The sequence below is a fragment of the Pleuronectes platessa genome, chromosome 3 (genome assembly GCF_947347685.1).
Source record: "Pleuronectes platessa chromosome 3, fPlePla1.1, whole genome shotgun sequence".
Lineage (NCBI taxonomy): Eukaryota > Metazoa > Chordata > Actinopteri > Pleuronectiformes > Pleuronectidae > Pleuronectes > Pleuronectes platessa.
Genome location: NC_070628.1, coordinates 10,244,849 through 10,261,050, shown reverse-complemented (window position 1 = coordinate 10,261,050; position 16,202 = coordinate 10,244,849). Strand labels below are relative to the sequence as shown.

At 47.1% G+C, this 16,202-nt stretch overlaps 1 protein-coding gene and 1 long non-coding RNA gene across 2 annotated transcripts in view; one reads left to right on the top strand and one right to left on the bottom strand.

Moving 5' to 3' along the window:
• Nucleotides 1–9,361, top strand: part of LOC128437234 (uncharacterized) — an 89,198-nt gene extending 79,837 nt beyond the window's left edge. Inside the window, exon 3 of the long non-coding RNA XR_008338181.1 lies at nucleotides 8,693–9,361. This is a non-coding gene — a long non-coding RNA (uncharacterized LOC128437234). The remainder of the gene's footprint in view (nucleotides 1–8,692) is intronic.
• The window catches only part of bnc2 (basonuclin 2), a 121,885-nt gene that overhangs the window by 16,776 nt on the left and 88,907 nt on the right, over nucleotides 1–16,202 (bottom strand). The gene's annotated exons all lie outside the window — the stretch shown is intronic.

Below are 16,202 nucleotides of genomic sequence, written 5' to 3'. Positions count from 1 at the left end.
GGAAATGGCAATCTGCTGCACTTTGATATGTAGTTAACAAGTCAACAGCAAAATCATGTCCTCAAACAGTTGTATCCCTATGGAACAATCAGTAACAATTATGTCACAGTGAGGGTGCTTGTAACAGGGCCAGGCAGTGATCTGGATGTTTTTTTTAAATATGTAAATATAACAAAATGCCAGCCTTTCTATGCTGTTTTCCTTAGATATGCTGGAATGAGTCACATTTAGGTAAGAATAGCATATTGGTGTCATCTTGCACTTTTTAATAAGTATCAATTTGCAGTTGCATGAGTTACGAGAGTTAAAAACAGCTCCTGAAAATAATGTTGTCAGTTATTCTGTTAATTTATTCATTCCAAAAGCTTAAATAGATATGACAAATAAAATATTCACTATCTTTAATTGTTAAAAGATGAAAGCAATTATTGTTAGCTTTGAAGGAAAACAAAGTATTGTGGAAGACCATATGTCGTTACATAGACATAACAATTTGACCTGCCAAATTTAATTTGCCATATAACGTCAACCCTGCTAAGACAGCTGACATGGATGTACGGGTTATTCAATAAAGTCCAGACAGGATCCTCTGCACCAGCCCATGTTCCTGATTAGAACTTGGAACAGATCCACTCAAGTTTGATTCCTACTTTATGATGTAATTAACAGCCATGCAAAGGGGCAGTGCCTTGGTCAATATTATGCTCATGACTGCCAGAGAGAACTGCTTGCTGGGCTCTGATCTGAGTAAACGTGAAGAGGCCACAGGGCTTATTTAGCCGGGCCAGACGCAGTGATCAACCGACAGGCCGCAAGGTACCCTGCCTTCACCTCTCAACCTGATTTAACTCATGGCTTTGGTTAAAAATTCATGACTGTGTGTTAGTTGTTGCTAAGGGCACACTAATCGACTGTAGTGAGAATTATAGTGCAGTCGCAGACTGAAAGGATGGGGGGGGGGGGGGGATCAGGCAGGGATTATTATTGAGGACTTCACCACAGACGGGTGAGTCACAATCTGGCCCGTCCTAGGTTCCAGGTGGCCTTTCGTAAACAGGTTCGTTTTTTTTCCCACTTAATTGTCAATTCTCATCATCTGTATTTTTACAAATGTCATTTTCAAAAAGGTTTCCTAACCTCCGATTCGTCCAAGCACCCCCTCCGCCATCGTAACAACCACTCTTTGGATTTTAAAGCTGTCCCTCGTCATCTTTTAAAAAGTGGAAAGGACAGTCCTCTGGCCACAGCCCAGCCGCGGTGCAGATGGGGCAGCACATGGAAACCATTTCAGGCCCCGGTGCACTGTGGAGCGAAGTCGACTGTTTTCTGGGTTCAGAACCTCTGAAGAACCGCCTCGCAGCACTTACATGTGAGCGGTGTCTGGTTCTGGACTGGTGTATCGATTCCCTGTCTCTATTCACAAAGCATACACAACAACATTGGCTCTCCTCACCCAACTGTGCTAAGGAACCGTAGCTGTGGTCAATGTGTAAAACTCAGCGGACCCAGCACTGAGCTAGAGGGGATGCCTCAGAGCAGAGGGGTGGGGTGATAGGAGCAGCGAGGGAACGCCTGATGGTTCACATTAATTGAGGATGATTCGTGTGATCTCCTGGGTCTGGATGCAGCAGCCAGGTCTGTCATGGGCCTGGGAGACAGATGTGGGGGCCGCTGTGCTCCCTCCAGGGCCAATGGAGAGCAGTGAGGCGGCTGAGAAATGGTCTGTCTGTCCAGGGCGTGTGTGTGTGTGTGTGTGTGTGTGTTGGTCGAGGGGGGGGCTGACAACCTGCTTTTCGCTCCCTCTTATATCACATCTCCTTTGTCTTGATTACTATTTTGGCAAGAGGCCGGTTCAGAGAAGGTGCATTAACATATGCTGGCCACATAGTCACATGTTTGTACTGTGTCTTACTGTATCAGTCTTTTTTTCCCCTCTCTTTTGTGTAATACCATGTCGCAGTATAGGGTAGTAATGGGCAGCAAACCCCATCTTTTGTAAGAAACTTTAGAACTCAAAGCATAAACCTGCACCACACAGGTTGTTTCTGAATACAAAGTTTTGAATAGTTACAGAAATATGGTAAAATGACTTCCTGGAATGTGGCATTGATCTCCGCACAATCAAAATAATCCACACATCCCTTTCATGTTATGTGTAAAAGGAAATGGCAGTGAATGGATCTCGCTGGGAACAGACGGAGGTGTCTGTAATGCACAGACACACTGCATTAGAGGAGCTTTTCAGCTTTCTCCTGTGTTTTTGCTGTGGAGCGTGCAGGAGGAAAGAGAATAAGCTAATGGACTCTTTACTTAATGTGATCAGAGCCATTATTGACATGCTGCCAGGAAGATGCAAGACCATTAACTGGAGCCTCTCTCTCACTGTGGTACCTTCCCACCAGCCCACTCCTCTCCCCGACAGTATTTCACCGCTGATCTGACTTGCATACCGAGGAAGGGCCACAACGGGTTCTGGGTGCCCCAAAGGAGCCTGTGTCATGTTAACTAGGAATCTGTGAAGCCGACTGTTTGGAGAATTGGCAACAAGATGTTGAGCAGGACAAGGTAATTGTAAATCAGTCATTATAGCCACATATGATGTTAGCTTTTGTCCTGAGTCAGTGAGTGAGCGTTGGACAAGTGCTCACATTTTCTAGCAGTATATCTTGATGGCTTAGTTTTCGAAAGGGACCATAAACACTGTAAATTACAGCTAAGGTTGAATGATGGAAGTGCATTAGGGTTTTTTAGGAATATAGCTCTTTTATCGAAGTGAAATAGTGCACTGAGTGGATAAAACGGTCCCAAATTACAAACGTTGCAGTCTCCCCGATTTTAAACTGCCTCCCTGGAATTGTTGCCTGGCATGTAAGTTGGCTCGTTCATCCATCTTGGAGGTGGAGGGTGCCAGTGTGGCCGCAGTGTAATTTACACCACCCCAACCTATGTGCCAGCACACATCTATCCCTGTGGCCTAGGGGCTCACGTCGCCAGCGGCCCAGAGGATGTTCGTGTTTACGCACGTGTGTACGTGATCGTGTCTGTGATCATGGGGGTACAACAGGAAGTGGTGCTCAGGTCTCTTGGGGCATGCTTCCAGGTCCCTGGGCCTGTCTACTGTCATATGTTCCAGAATTGTGATTACTTACTGCAAAAATAAACACCATTACCATCTGGTGCTGCTTCTTTGTGCTGTAACTTATACACCAAGAAAAGCTCTAGACCATCACAACAGAAAGGAGAACAATAACAGACAGAAAGTCCAATCTGCACTGTAAAATGTGGCTTTTTGTAAATCTCTCTACACGTTTGAAAGCATATTCCCAAAACTGATATGAATAGCTTTTATTTTGAAAGCCCAGAACATAATCAGTTACTGAAACCACTTTTGATCTCTCTGAGGGGGCGGCTCGTGGAGAACAAAAGGTTTACGGGGACGCATGGTGAGAAAGTTGGGATGACGGGGGTCATTCAAGAACGTTGAAGCGTTGCAGATCCAGCAGATGTTTGATCCATCCACGGCACATCTGGTCTTCAGCACACTCAATCCATTTCACTTGACTTCTCCTTTTTAGATTTTCATTGTTCCTCACGGCCCACTAAACTCCACTTTCCCCCTTGTGGCCCACAAATACTCGTTCACAATCATTCATACTACCCACTTATGAGTAATTTTAATATATAGGCTTTTGTCTTTTGAATGTTATTTGAAGGGTTTGTCTTGTTTTCCTAAGATTTAAATATCTGGCGGTGATCAAACATCTGTATTTTACCTCATGCAGGGAGGTCCCTTCTTGAAGTGGGTTATACGTTGTAATACCCAGAAATGAACTTAAAACTCCAGTGGCACTAGTCGGGGAAATGAAAGCTGTCATTCTCGCTGTAGTGGGCCCAGGGAGGGTCATACAGTGCTTAACAGTTTCATTGTTTCTTTTATTGTTGGAAACGGAGGGGTGTGCACCTCGCAGGTTTATAAATTCTGGAGCGCGACGTGATGAGAGGACTGTCAACTCCCTTTAACTCTCCATGCTACTTCCTTTCATAAATGTCAACTCTGTGACCCAGCGGCAAATCCCTGGCCGGCTGGGTGGCCGTGTCAGCGGGCCGGCCGGCCACACAATGTCTGCGATTGGCCCCAATGACATCGAGGAAGTGAAGCAAGCCGCCGCTCTGTTTGTTCAGAGAGGGGATGCAGGACCCCCTGGAGGTTCAGGCCCAGACAAAAACACAACCTGTGTGAGAGTGTCTGTCTGATAAAGGAACATAATGTGATTTTGTGTTTGCATGAATGTATTATATTGTTTGAATCTACAAAAAAAGAGGATGCAATCCGAAAATGAAACACTTGCCTGAATTTAAGTGCAATCGAATGCGTGTTTCTCGCTGTGTTGATAACACTGTAAGCTCTTCCTGATTGCCATCTATGTGTAACGTAATCTTCCTGTGTTTGGGTCTGGCCTGGACTTACAGTGCTGTGCAGTCCAATTCTATTGATCCCTATAGCCTTGTGGTCTGCAGGGTTCCTGTCTGTAAACGCAATGAGCCGGAGCACATTCCATTCCCCCTCTCTGCCCCGTGTAGCACTACAAGCTAAACAGCCATCACAGAAACTCAATACAGGCAGACCGGGGCCTCGTCGTCAGCCAGCAGCGGTGCCCTACAAGGTCCCGGGAGGCCCCCGCTAAGTCAATTCAGTGTCAGTGCAGCATCTCACCTCGCAGACCTGTTGCCAGCCTAATATGTCGTGCTAATATGTCTCTCCATATGAATTACAAGGCAGTGAGAGGAACCCAGATGCAATAAGTATGGATTTGCTAATGTCCATGTTCTGTCTGAGTCTTGTGGGGGGGAGGCTAACGATAGTATCAGCCTTTAACAGGGTGTCTGGCTCTGGCTTGGAGGTGAGACCGGGGCATGCAGACTTCTGGGATTTCTAAGGAGCTCCGGGAAATAAACTTTCCTCCCTGCCACAGAAGAGATGGGAAGGAACGAGAGAGATAACGCTGAAAGAATTATTAGTGAGGAGTGAGAGAGATGGAAAGGGCGCGATGGGCTGTTAATGCTTTTTTTTCTTCTGACTATTGATCAACCTGGAGGGCTAGAGGTATTTGGGTTAGAGGTCTCGAAGCCCTTACCTTGTCTGCTGTTGCTGTGTGTCTGTGTGTTAATGTGTTGGACCCATTGATTTGCATTGTGCGTGTGTAGCTGCTCTGTGTGTAGGCCAAAGCGCCCGACAGAAAAAGAGTGGGATGGGAGCAAAGCTTGGAAAAAAGAAGAAAACAAAAAGGTGGGAGAAGAGGTGAGCGTGTGGTCAAACGGGGGCGTAATTAGGAACCGTGTTTAACTCTATATATCGATCAGAGATAATTCACACGCACCATATCTTCCCCTCAGCCAATGTGCCTAGGTGCTTTAATAATTCATGTTGCACATAACTCCTGTTCATTACGCCCAGCACCCAAGTACATGTGCCTGTTTATCTGATTTCTCTTTTAAGAGAACTGTATCTGAAAGCCTTATGTAAACTAGTATTTAAAACAACAGTTAGATTGAAAATGTATTAATGGGAAGGTTTGGAAATGTGTCATTATCTTCATTAGAATAAAGCCTGCAGTGCTTTCTTGAAGAAATTAAATTAGCATATTTTTGAAATATTAAGTGGGCGAGGGCACGAGTAGGGCAGTTCTTTTTTGTTAAGTTTTAAGCAAAATTATAAGAACCTGGTCCTACTGATATCAAGAGGATATGCTGTGTGATTAAAATTTAAAGTTTTTTCTCCTACCCCAAGTTGGGCTGACTGAAAAGAAGTGGAAAATTGAAAATTTCATTTGAAAAAGCATTTTGGACTTTCAAAAAATTTAAACTCGCTTTTTTTTCATAAGAAGATGTAATCACCTTTTCAGACACAGATACCCGACAAAGAACATATGTTGGATTTTTCTTATAAACAAGCACACACACACACACACACACACACACACACACACACACACAGAGAGACTGGGAGAGGCCATGCTTGCCATTGGCAATCCCTGCGGGCAGATGTAGAGTGTGTGCCAGCAGCCTGCTGAGTGAGTGGACCAGTGTGCCCCCAACTCAGTGCCGGGCACTACGCTGAGCCGCTTTGATGTATGTGTGTGTGTGTGTTTGTGTGTGAGTGTGTGAGTGTTTGAGTGTGTAGTTGGAGGTCAGTGCAACAGCAGAGGGACTGTGTAATCCTCTGACATGCCTGTGGAAAAATACAAGGATCCCTCTGACAGTGGCTGAACTAAACTAAAGGCTCAGAGGACCAGTCAGTGTGTCCACAGGTTCGTGTGTACGCGACTGGCTGCAGGCTGCGCGACACATAAACACACACACACCTACACACACACAAGGCTAGCAGAGATACACACAATTAAACCGCATTACAGTGTTCAGAGTCAGTCTCCCTTGTGAGGTTTCTGGCTTGGTGACACTAATTCTTAAAAGGCTATGTCACTGGCAAAACTGTGCTCTCGCCATGTAAGGTGCAGTCCTCAGCTTAAATGGCAAGCTGCATTGCTTCAGGGTCCACACACACAAACACACACACACAAACACACACTACTCACACACAGACTGTACGTTACCAGTTTGGCTTTGCAGTTGGAATGCAGGAGGACAGGCGAAGACTTTTGGCTCTGCCCTCTCTATACTTTGTATAATTGTGTCTTACATTTCCTTTAGTCTGAGGGGATGTTGAATCCTGAGCCCTGATGGAAACCCGGTCTGTTGATCATTAGATTTTTGGCAGAGTAACCTGATGCCACATGTGAGAGAGAGAGAGGTAGCAATACAATTAATGTGTGTGTGTGTAAGTCTGTGCACGTGTGTGAATGTCCTCCTCTTTACAGTATATAGGCTCTTGAGGGGGGGAAAAGCACCAGGGCAAATGAAAGGACATTAAGTATATGAATTAGCCACAGGTCTAATATGAGCTCTGAAACAATTAAGCAACAAAACAATAGTAGACATTTCATCTTCTTATTGTCTAATTGCCCATCTGACTGCCTGTGAATCTCCCCTCTTAACCCTTGAGATACCCACTAATGGCCCTCACAATGGAATTATTTACTACACGTGGCAGGGGGGCAAATGGGTCAAATTGTGTGTGCGGGTTGTATGTGTGTGTGTGTGTGTGTGTCAGCTTGCGCACTCTTGTCCCTTGTAGTCATAGTGAATGAAAAGGGAATGATGGAGTCATTGAAGCACGCAGTGACTGAGCGAAGAGGAGGAAGGAGCGGGCGACTGAGTGGTGCTTGCTAAAGTGAAAAATCATGCCATGGTGCAGTGGGGCCAGGCTCTGTCCACTGGGAGAGGTGACTACATCTACGCTGGCACTCAAGTGCTCTTAAATACTCCCTCTTTCGCTCTCCAGCCCCCCCCCCCCCCCCCCCCCCCCCCCGGCCCACCTCCCTCTGTCCTGACAACCCCCTCTTCCCTCGCTCCATCCCTCCTTCTCTTCGTTCCCCCAGCTCTCCCTTGGTCCCGTCCAGGTACAAATGGCTGTTTGCTGTACAACTCCCGCGACATGTTGTGTGTCTGCTCGTGCTCGTCCCTAACAGCATGTACAACAGAAAGAACGAGGACAGGCCCTTTTCTTCATACACCAATTGCTCCCCAGATCACAAACGCCTCCTGAGTGGAGACGTCAACGATCAGAAATGTCCGCGCAGGAAAAGGCTTCTCTGTCGATAGGCTTTAACTCACAGAGGACCAGGGAACAGTCACTGTGTGTGTGTGTGTGTGTGTGTGTGTGTGTGAAGTGTTTCATCTTGTCGGTTAATCAACATCCCTCTGATCATCTCACCACAAGAGGTCAATCCTCATTAAAAACATGAAGGATTTACCCTCTTTTTTTGTGGTCTTTTTTTTAATTCAATCATCCTATTTGAATTTGCCATCGAGAATGAAAGTGTTTGTATTGTGACGCTGATCTCAGCTGTAACAAGTCACTGACGGGCGGAAACGAGCCAAATGATCAATTCACAGCTACAAACGCGGGTTTGAGCCCTAATTGTGTCACGTCGAGACAAATCGCTCACTTCTGGAGTTAGCGCGGCTAAATCGAGACGTGCCGAGTTGGCGGCTGTCTGCGTAAGAGGGAATCAACGGCGCTGCTAACCGTCACCTGCTGGGGGTTAACCCTGCAGTTGCCATCACATTCGGAGTACAGATGAAACACAATGGCAGATGAGCCTTTCATTCTCACACCAGCTATCGCAGCCTTTCTGTCAGCCGCGAAAAAATTGGGTGTGCGTGAGTGCGTGTGTGTGTGTGTGTGTGTGTGTTTGTACAGGAGTGCATGCATCGTAGACATATTTCCCCCCCTCTAATTAGCACAAGGGAGTCCTGGGGGCAATCAGAGGCGAGGTTAATGAGAGGGGGAGCGAGCGGAAGAGAAGAGGTAGGGGTGCGGTGCGTAACGTGCACCATGCTGCACTGAAGCTACAGTATAATACACCCGTCTTATCACGTTGTCACCCTAAAGGGGAATCATCCTCATGGCACCCACATTGATGTTCGAGCCCGTGACATTTCACATGTGTGTGCGTGCGAGCGAGCGGCTGAGCGAGAGTTCCTGTGTCCGCCGCCCCGGTGATTCCTTCCACCCATTTGTATCCCTCCCTTCACATCTCTCTCTCTCTCTCTCTCTCTCTCTCTCTGGAAGGCCCAGATGTGACAGCATGTTTCCCGTATCAGAGACGATTGGTACGCTGGGAGAGAACAAAAAGAAGAAGAAAGAGAGAGGGAGAGAGAGAGAGACGGGGGCTGCCACAGTGGTCTCGGCATCTGTCTGTTCTCAACTGGTGTTGCGGCAATGCTGGTGGGAGAAAAGCACACTCCACTGCACCAGATGTCATCGCCGAAGCAGAATCACCGGCTCGCTTCATCCCTCGCTCTTTAGTGAAGATGATTTTGAATTCATATTGCCAAAAATAAAAATGAAATAACATTTTCATTTTTTTTTTAAATATCAGATGAAGTCTTTTGTCAGATTGTGGCGGAGTAGGCTGACTCCACTCCTGTGATCCTCCACAAACTTCTGCCACACACATGCTCTCCACATGGATTGGCATAGCACTGAATAGTAGCTGATTCTGTGCCGTTTAGAGGGATCACTCAATTTGTCTTAATTTGTATCTCAACAAGTTTAAACCAGAGAGTATCCATCCACACACGGACAGTTCACATTCTTTTTTTTAGCATTTTAGAAAATCTGATACGGGATTAAAACCATATTTTTGGTACTTTTGCTTTCATTGTAAGGTCATAAAGGATTTGGTCAAATATTATATTAGCCTGACTTCATGTAAGTAAAAGTATTTTCTTTCTTCTCTGTGTCTGTGTGTGTGTGTGTGTGTGTGTGTTTCAGCATCATATTCCAGTCCAGTGGCCCATACACATACACACACACACACACACACACACGCTCTCTGTAAATAGTTGACCTGCTGTGCTCGGAGGAAGCGTATCAGGATTGGTGGCTCATGTGGCTGTCACAGAGAAAAGAGGATCCTGCATTATTAAAAGGAGTGCTGCCATTAGAGACATTTATACAGTAGAATGACTCGATCACAGTCTAGCACAGATACACACACTCACGCATTGAGGCTCACACAAGCACACACACATTCAGACACACACACTATGGCCTTGAAGCTCAGGTTACGCGTAATACTTTTTTCAGTAACAAAATGACAGGGATTATAGCTGAGAAACTGGTTTCAGAGATCTTCAGGTTTTGACTCTGTATCACGTTATCAGAGTTGTGTTACAGTTTCCCTTCTTTTCACACTCTTGCACCACTGTCAAAACAAGACCTAAGGGTCACATCCATCCAAGCAAAACAGTGATTATATTTAGAGATTAAAGATCCTGGCTTCAAATGTACTTCGCCTTATTTTTTTGGTCTGTCACTATATTTCATGTCACACGGGGAATACAAGTAATTCTCTCCCACGTGTCAGTGCAGAGCTACCTTTCCCCCCCCACCCCCGCCTCGGCTTGCTTTTGTACCTCTCACCCGTTAACAATAATGCTCGGGGCAGGCACAGATGTAAGAAGTAACAGCTACGCTGCGAGAAGAAAAAGATGAGCGGAAAAAAAAGAGAGATAGAAGATGAGAGAAAGGGAAACAGACGGGTAACGCTGCTCACAAGCATCACTTGTCAATTTACAGCCGTTGCTCCCTGAACCGCACCGTATAAATTTCCAGAGTGACATCCGTTTCTACTGCTTCCAAGCCGATTCGGGCCTCGTCCCACCAGATCTCCTCCCCAGACACATACTTGGAAACCTTAAGTACAGACATTGTGCCAGATGTAGTCTGCCTTTACTTTTTATTTATTATTTTTCTCAGGTTTTGAAATGTTGACTTTTTTCTGTGTTGGAATCACTATGGGGGGAATGAGAATGGATGGGGTAACGTCTCGGAGGATTGCTGCTCCAGTGTATTTGATGTGGCCGCTGCCATGCACACAGTTCACATGTGTGCGCACGTTTAGTCACACGCATGCATAAGGGCACACACACACACACACACACACACACACAAAAGAGTGTATGACACTAAATCATGGCTGTGGTGCGTGTGTGAGCGGATTGAGGATGAAGAGAACGACCAAAGAGCACCATGGGGATGTTGTGAATGCGATGTATAGAGAGAGACCGAGACAGAGAGCAGGAGACACAGGGAGAGAGGAGCTTGGCACCGCTCATCTTTGAGTGATGACAGTTCTTCAGGGTTGAGACATGGCCTCCCTTTAATCCCCTCTATACTTAGACATGAAAATGGAAGAAAGGGCCGAGAGGAGGGTGGCTGAGGGGACGCGGGAAGAAAACCCTTCGCTGAGTTTTTGTGCCGGATTGATTTTTTACTTTATATCACTTTTATTTTAAGACAGACAATAAAAACTGGCCCAACACGCACACGGCAGATGGCAAAAACAGGAATGAGTGGTGACTCACGCTGCAGATGACTTTTGTCTCCACTGGTTCGGAGCCAGAACTTAAACTCTTCATCTCTTTCTGAAGCATCGACAAGACTCTGAACGAGAACATCCGACCCGGCGTCTTAAAATGACATCCACGTTAAAATAGCTGTAATGACTTGTCTCAAACTTCTATAAAACACGGGGGTAGGCTTCACAGCTCAGAGTGGAATCTGTAAAGAAAACACAGCCTCTGAGGAGTATGAGCACCGGCGCTCTGCTCTAATACAAGATTGCATTATAACTGCAACACCTGTTTCAACTTAAAAAAGTAGAGGCCAGTAGCGAGATTAGCAAAACATGCCCATAAAGGGAGAAGGTGGCCGGGCCTACGCTCCGATAACAACAGGAGGAGGAAAAAAAAAAACTGCCTCGGTGCTGCATTTATTTTCAAAGAGCTGAAGGAACTGATGTGGTCATAATGCTGAGGAATTCATTCCAGCGCTACACAAAGGCAAAGTGCTGTCGCTCAGCCAGAGAAAAAGTGCATGAAACGCTCTATTTTTAGCTTTTCGAGTCATACTGTGTTGAAAAGGGACTGATTATGAGGTTAACACGAATAACTCTTAAAACAAAATGAATAAATGTCAAGTCGAGTCGTTCATGTCACTGCTGACCAACTTTTACAACTCCGGCCTCCAGGTTTTAAAGCTGATAAACAGGTAAAGAGATTTCACCTCCCTCAACAGGCAGATCTTGTGTTTTCCACTGTGTAATGGCCATAAGCCTAAAGACAACACTATGGGAATTTCAGTGAGCGATCGAGACATGTTCGTGGTTCAGACCTGGGAGTTGGGGAAATCAATGGATTCTGAAGACATTCCTCTCCGGAGGGACACCAGTGTACAGCTCACCGTGCTAAGGAGACTTGATCTGGGAATGATCCCAGGAATTTCACCACAGTAATTAGGTTTGTCAGCTTTGGCAAAGTGGGAAAAACGCTTTGTACTGTGTCACCTCCGCAGGTTGGGATTTTTGTCAGGGATCAAGATGGAGACACACACCCCATACCTAAGTAGGCCCACACTGCTTGAATAGGTGTGATACAACGATGGAATGTGAGACACTGCTGCTGACAAAATCATTGTCAAATTGTCAGCGCCCTTTGGCACATTGTTCAGTGACTTGCTGTGATTATATTGTCAGATAACATTGGAATCTGCGCGCTGGGGCGGCTGGTGGCAAAGATCCTGACAGGAAGTCGGCGTGTGGAGTTTAGCACCTCATGCTCAGATTGGCAGCCGGCTGTTATGCAGTTAGCGGTGGCTTGTGCAACACTGGCGAATGGTGGTGACACGCGGGACTCCGCTCTGCAATTGGCACTGCATAAACACACACAGGGCTGTGCGCACACACACACACACACACACACACACACACACACACACACACACACACACACACACACACACACACACACACACACACACACACACACACAGCCACGCGACCGCGGTCTCTCAGTAATAGCTTTGTACCTCTCGGGGCCCTGTGCTGCGCGTTCCTGCTCTTATCTTTGTTTATGTGGAGGCTAGATCATCATGTACGAGTGTGTGTGTGTGTGAGTTCCTGTGCGAGGACTCTTGCAATAAGGTTGTTTAAAGTGCACAAGTGAGTAAGAATGTGTGTGTGTGTGTGTGTGTGTGTGTGTGTGTGTGCGTCGAGGAGGTGATAAGGCAGAGCCTGGCACCAAAGCGGCAGTTGGCATCAAGCCTTAGATCCTGAAGATGAGAGAGAGAGTAATACTTGGCTGCGTGTGAACGTCCACACACACACACACACACACACACACACACACAGAGGTTAGGAGGAGAGCATGCCACAATCACCGGTACATGAGCCTACGCCTGCATGTGTGTATGCTCACTGAGGTCAGTCACCTGTAGCAGTTTATTGATCCTCCCTCTTCAGAAAGCCCTGTTGTCTTTGTCGATTACTGTGTTCTCCTTCCACCAAACACACACACACACACACAAACACATTTCCAACGTCGGGTCGTGGGATGCTATAACTTCGCTCTGCGACTCCTAAAAAAAAAAATCCAGGACTATAAAAGTCCTTGAAATGCCACTGGCAGGCGGAGCAGGGAGTGCTGGGAACCCGTGCATCATCAAGGGCTAAACCATCATTTCTGGTGACCCTATATCATATCCTGTCTACGCCGGCGGCACTCAACCCACAGAGAGCAGTGTGCCAGTGACAGCACGGCTCACTTGGTGGTCCCAGCACTCAGCCACTTACCCATTTAATAAGACAGTCTTTAAGAGGACGGAGCCAAACATATGCACGGTGCTGGTCCTTTTTTCCTCAACTTTTACAAGAGCCCTTTTTGTAGGAGGCCCAGGGGCTGGCATTTACCAAGGCTGCGTGTGTGTGTCTGTGTTTGTGTGTGTGTGTTTGTGTGTGTGTGTATCCATTTATTATCCATTTATTACTACTATTAGTCCCCCTTTCTTTCTCCCTCTCTCTCTCTCACTCTCCTTCACCTTAGTGAAATTCTAATAAACAATCAGGGTAGCACCATGCTGAGATGCCCTGTAATGGGCTCCTAATTAGCCACTCCAAACACAGAGAGCGGCTGCTTCACGCCTCGTTTTCTGCACTCATCTGCGCAAAACTGGATGAATTGATTCCATTTGCTCGCCACTTAATGCACTGATTGTTTATTGGCGTGGCCCGGGAATAAAAACAAACAAACACAGAAAAAATGTCTCCGAGCCCACAGCGCCGGCTAATACTAATCACCATTAAAAAACGGCCTGACCTACAATGGAATTCAACTGACTTTGAAGTTTCTTGGGTGCACGGCTTTGCTCTGACTCCGAGGCCTCATCACCACCTCCTCCTCCTCCTCCTCCTCCTCCTCCAGCATCTCGGTCCACCTCTCCTGTCCGAGGTGAACTGAAGCTGGACCAGTTGGTAGAGGAGAGGCAGTTTCTTTCTTTTGACCGGAGACAGAGGGAGAGAGAGAATGAGGATTGGTGGAGGATGGCGGGGGAGAGTCATCAACTCCTCCTCACACCTGCATGACAGGTCACCCTGCTTAATAAGAGCACTCATGCACAACACGTCGGAGAGAAAGAGGATAACGGAAGTGGAGAAGAGGCAAGAGGGAAGGGGGTGGGGGCTTCACAACAAACCAGTGAGCTGGTGAGGCCCCCTCCCCCGGTAAAAAAAGCCAGTTTAAAATATAGATTAATTTAAGTCTGAACTGAGGAGCTCCATTATGTTCCAGGAGCCATCCCTGGTGATTTTGTATTCCGGGCTGGATTCCGCAGGTGTCTGTGCACTGGCGCCGGTTCACCATGGGGTCAGCGAAATCTTTTTTCAAACCGCTACCGCACAACACGGAGGTACAGTGCCGACTGTGTCCGTCTGCCAGGGACACCACAGAGTCACGTAGGAACACAGGAAGTCAAACACAGCTGGAGACCAACAAGGCGGTGATAGACGCCGGGCAGAACACGGCCACAGCAGTCACCGGTGTGCGGGTCGCCAGCATCTGTGTGTGTGTGTGTTTTTCTTTGTTTGTGTGAGGTCCTTCAGTTGTGTGTCACACTCCTCTCCCTCCACCAGTCTGCCGAGCTCATTTCCTCCACAGGCCGCCTCCCTGCTACTTTATGAGTGAGAGCTTCTACAGCTCTCACCTCAGGATACACTTCAGTGTCTAAATGTTTCCATTTGTGGGGGAAGTGACACACATTCACTCACACCACAGGGCACCGACCCATAACTAACCATCGTGCATACAAGCAGCAGTGAATCATGAAAGTGATTGGTTAAAATTCTCACTGCTGGTATGTGGACGGGTTGGTGTGTGTTTTTTTAGCTTGTGTGGGGCTGAGTGAGTTTTTGGTCCTCTCGAGCGGCATGTACACTTTCAGTGGTTATATTAAGCATCGGTCATAATGTGGGGGAGCAGCTCAGGACGTTTTACTACCACTGTGCGTTATCATCTGCACAAGAGTCTTACTTGTTTCTTTGTGTTGGAAACAGTTATTTATTCTGTCTGTCTACAACTGCAGCGAGTGCCCACAGTCCCAAATTACCACTTATACTACACCGGTGATTTCCACCACACTCCAAACAATTCAGCGCGACAATCAATGCGGGACTAGAATCTCTCGTGCCGGTCGATACACTGGGAGACTGCTCGACAGACAAACCAGCGCGGCACGAGATCAACACCTTCCCTCGCCGTCATTAGTGTCGCTGACCTCGAAGTAAAATTCAATTTCCCTCTGCAACAACCCCCCCCGCCGCCCCCATAGCCCCCTGAAAAGCCACTTCAGAATTCAGAAGCCATTTCCTTTTCCCAGTGTGGGCAAGACAGGATATTATAACTTATGAAAAGGGATATATGAAGCGGGGGATACCGACGACTGGGGAGGGATTCTGTTTAAGGAGGTAATTATTACTCTGCCCTCTTTGAAAAAGTAAAAGGGGCAGAGCCTGGCTGAGGTAAATAAAAAAATCCTGATAAGCCGACTGACAGATTCTCTGTTTCAATTAGGGTGTGCGACTGACTATGAGAACATCGGCAGCCACACCGGGGCGGCAGCAGGGACCTGTTGGGGGGGGGGGGGGGAACCTCCTGGGACATGGACACTGGCTAAAAAGAGAAAGGCAAATGCGCAGTGAGAGAACCAGAGATCCCATTACACTGATCAGTGTGGCGCATATCACATGGAGCGAGCGAGGAGACGGGAGGAACAGGGTGTTCAGAGGGGACGGGGGGGTGAGCTCCATTAACACAGGCAGAATATTCCTTTTTATTCTAATTACGACATGCCAGTGGAAGTTACAAGGGAGGAGGAGAGCACTGGTGGCCCCTTTCCTTCACTTAGATTTGGAGACGCCGCGAGGTAGACAGGGATAGCTGCTTCTCTCAGATATAATTGAAACTGAGTAGAAAGGAGTGTGTGTGTGATTTGTGTATATGTGTGTGTGTGTGTTGGGGTGTGATGAGGGCCATGGGAAGAGATGCAGCCAGTGAATCAAACCAGCATCTCGGGCAAAGCTGCAGGATTGGCCACTAGGCTTTGAAGTCGGCCTTATCGCGGGGATTTGAGGGGGAAACGGATAAGAAGGTGGCGCTGGTATAACAGTGTGTGCTGAGGGTGGTTAGATCAATCCCCTCCTGGGATCCCCTGGGAGTCCCTAGACCTGACCATGTATGTTAAACAT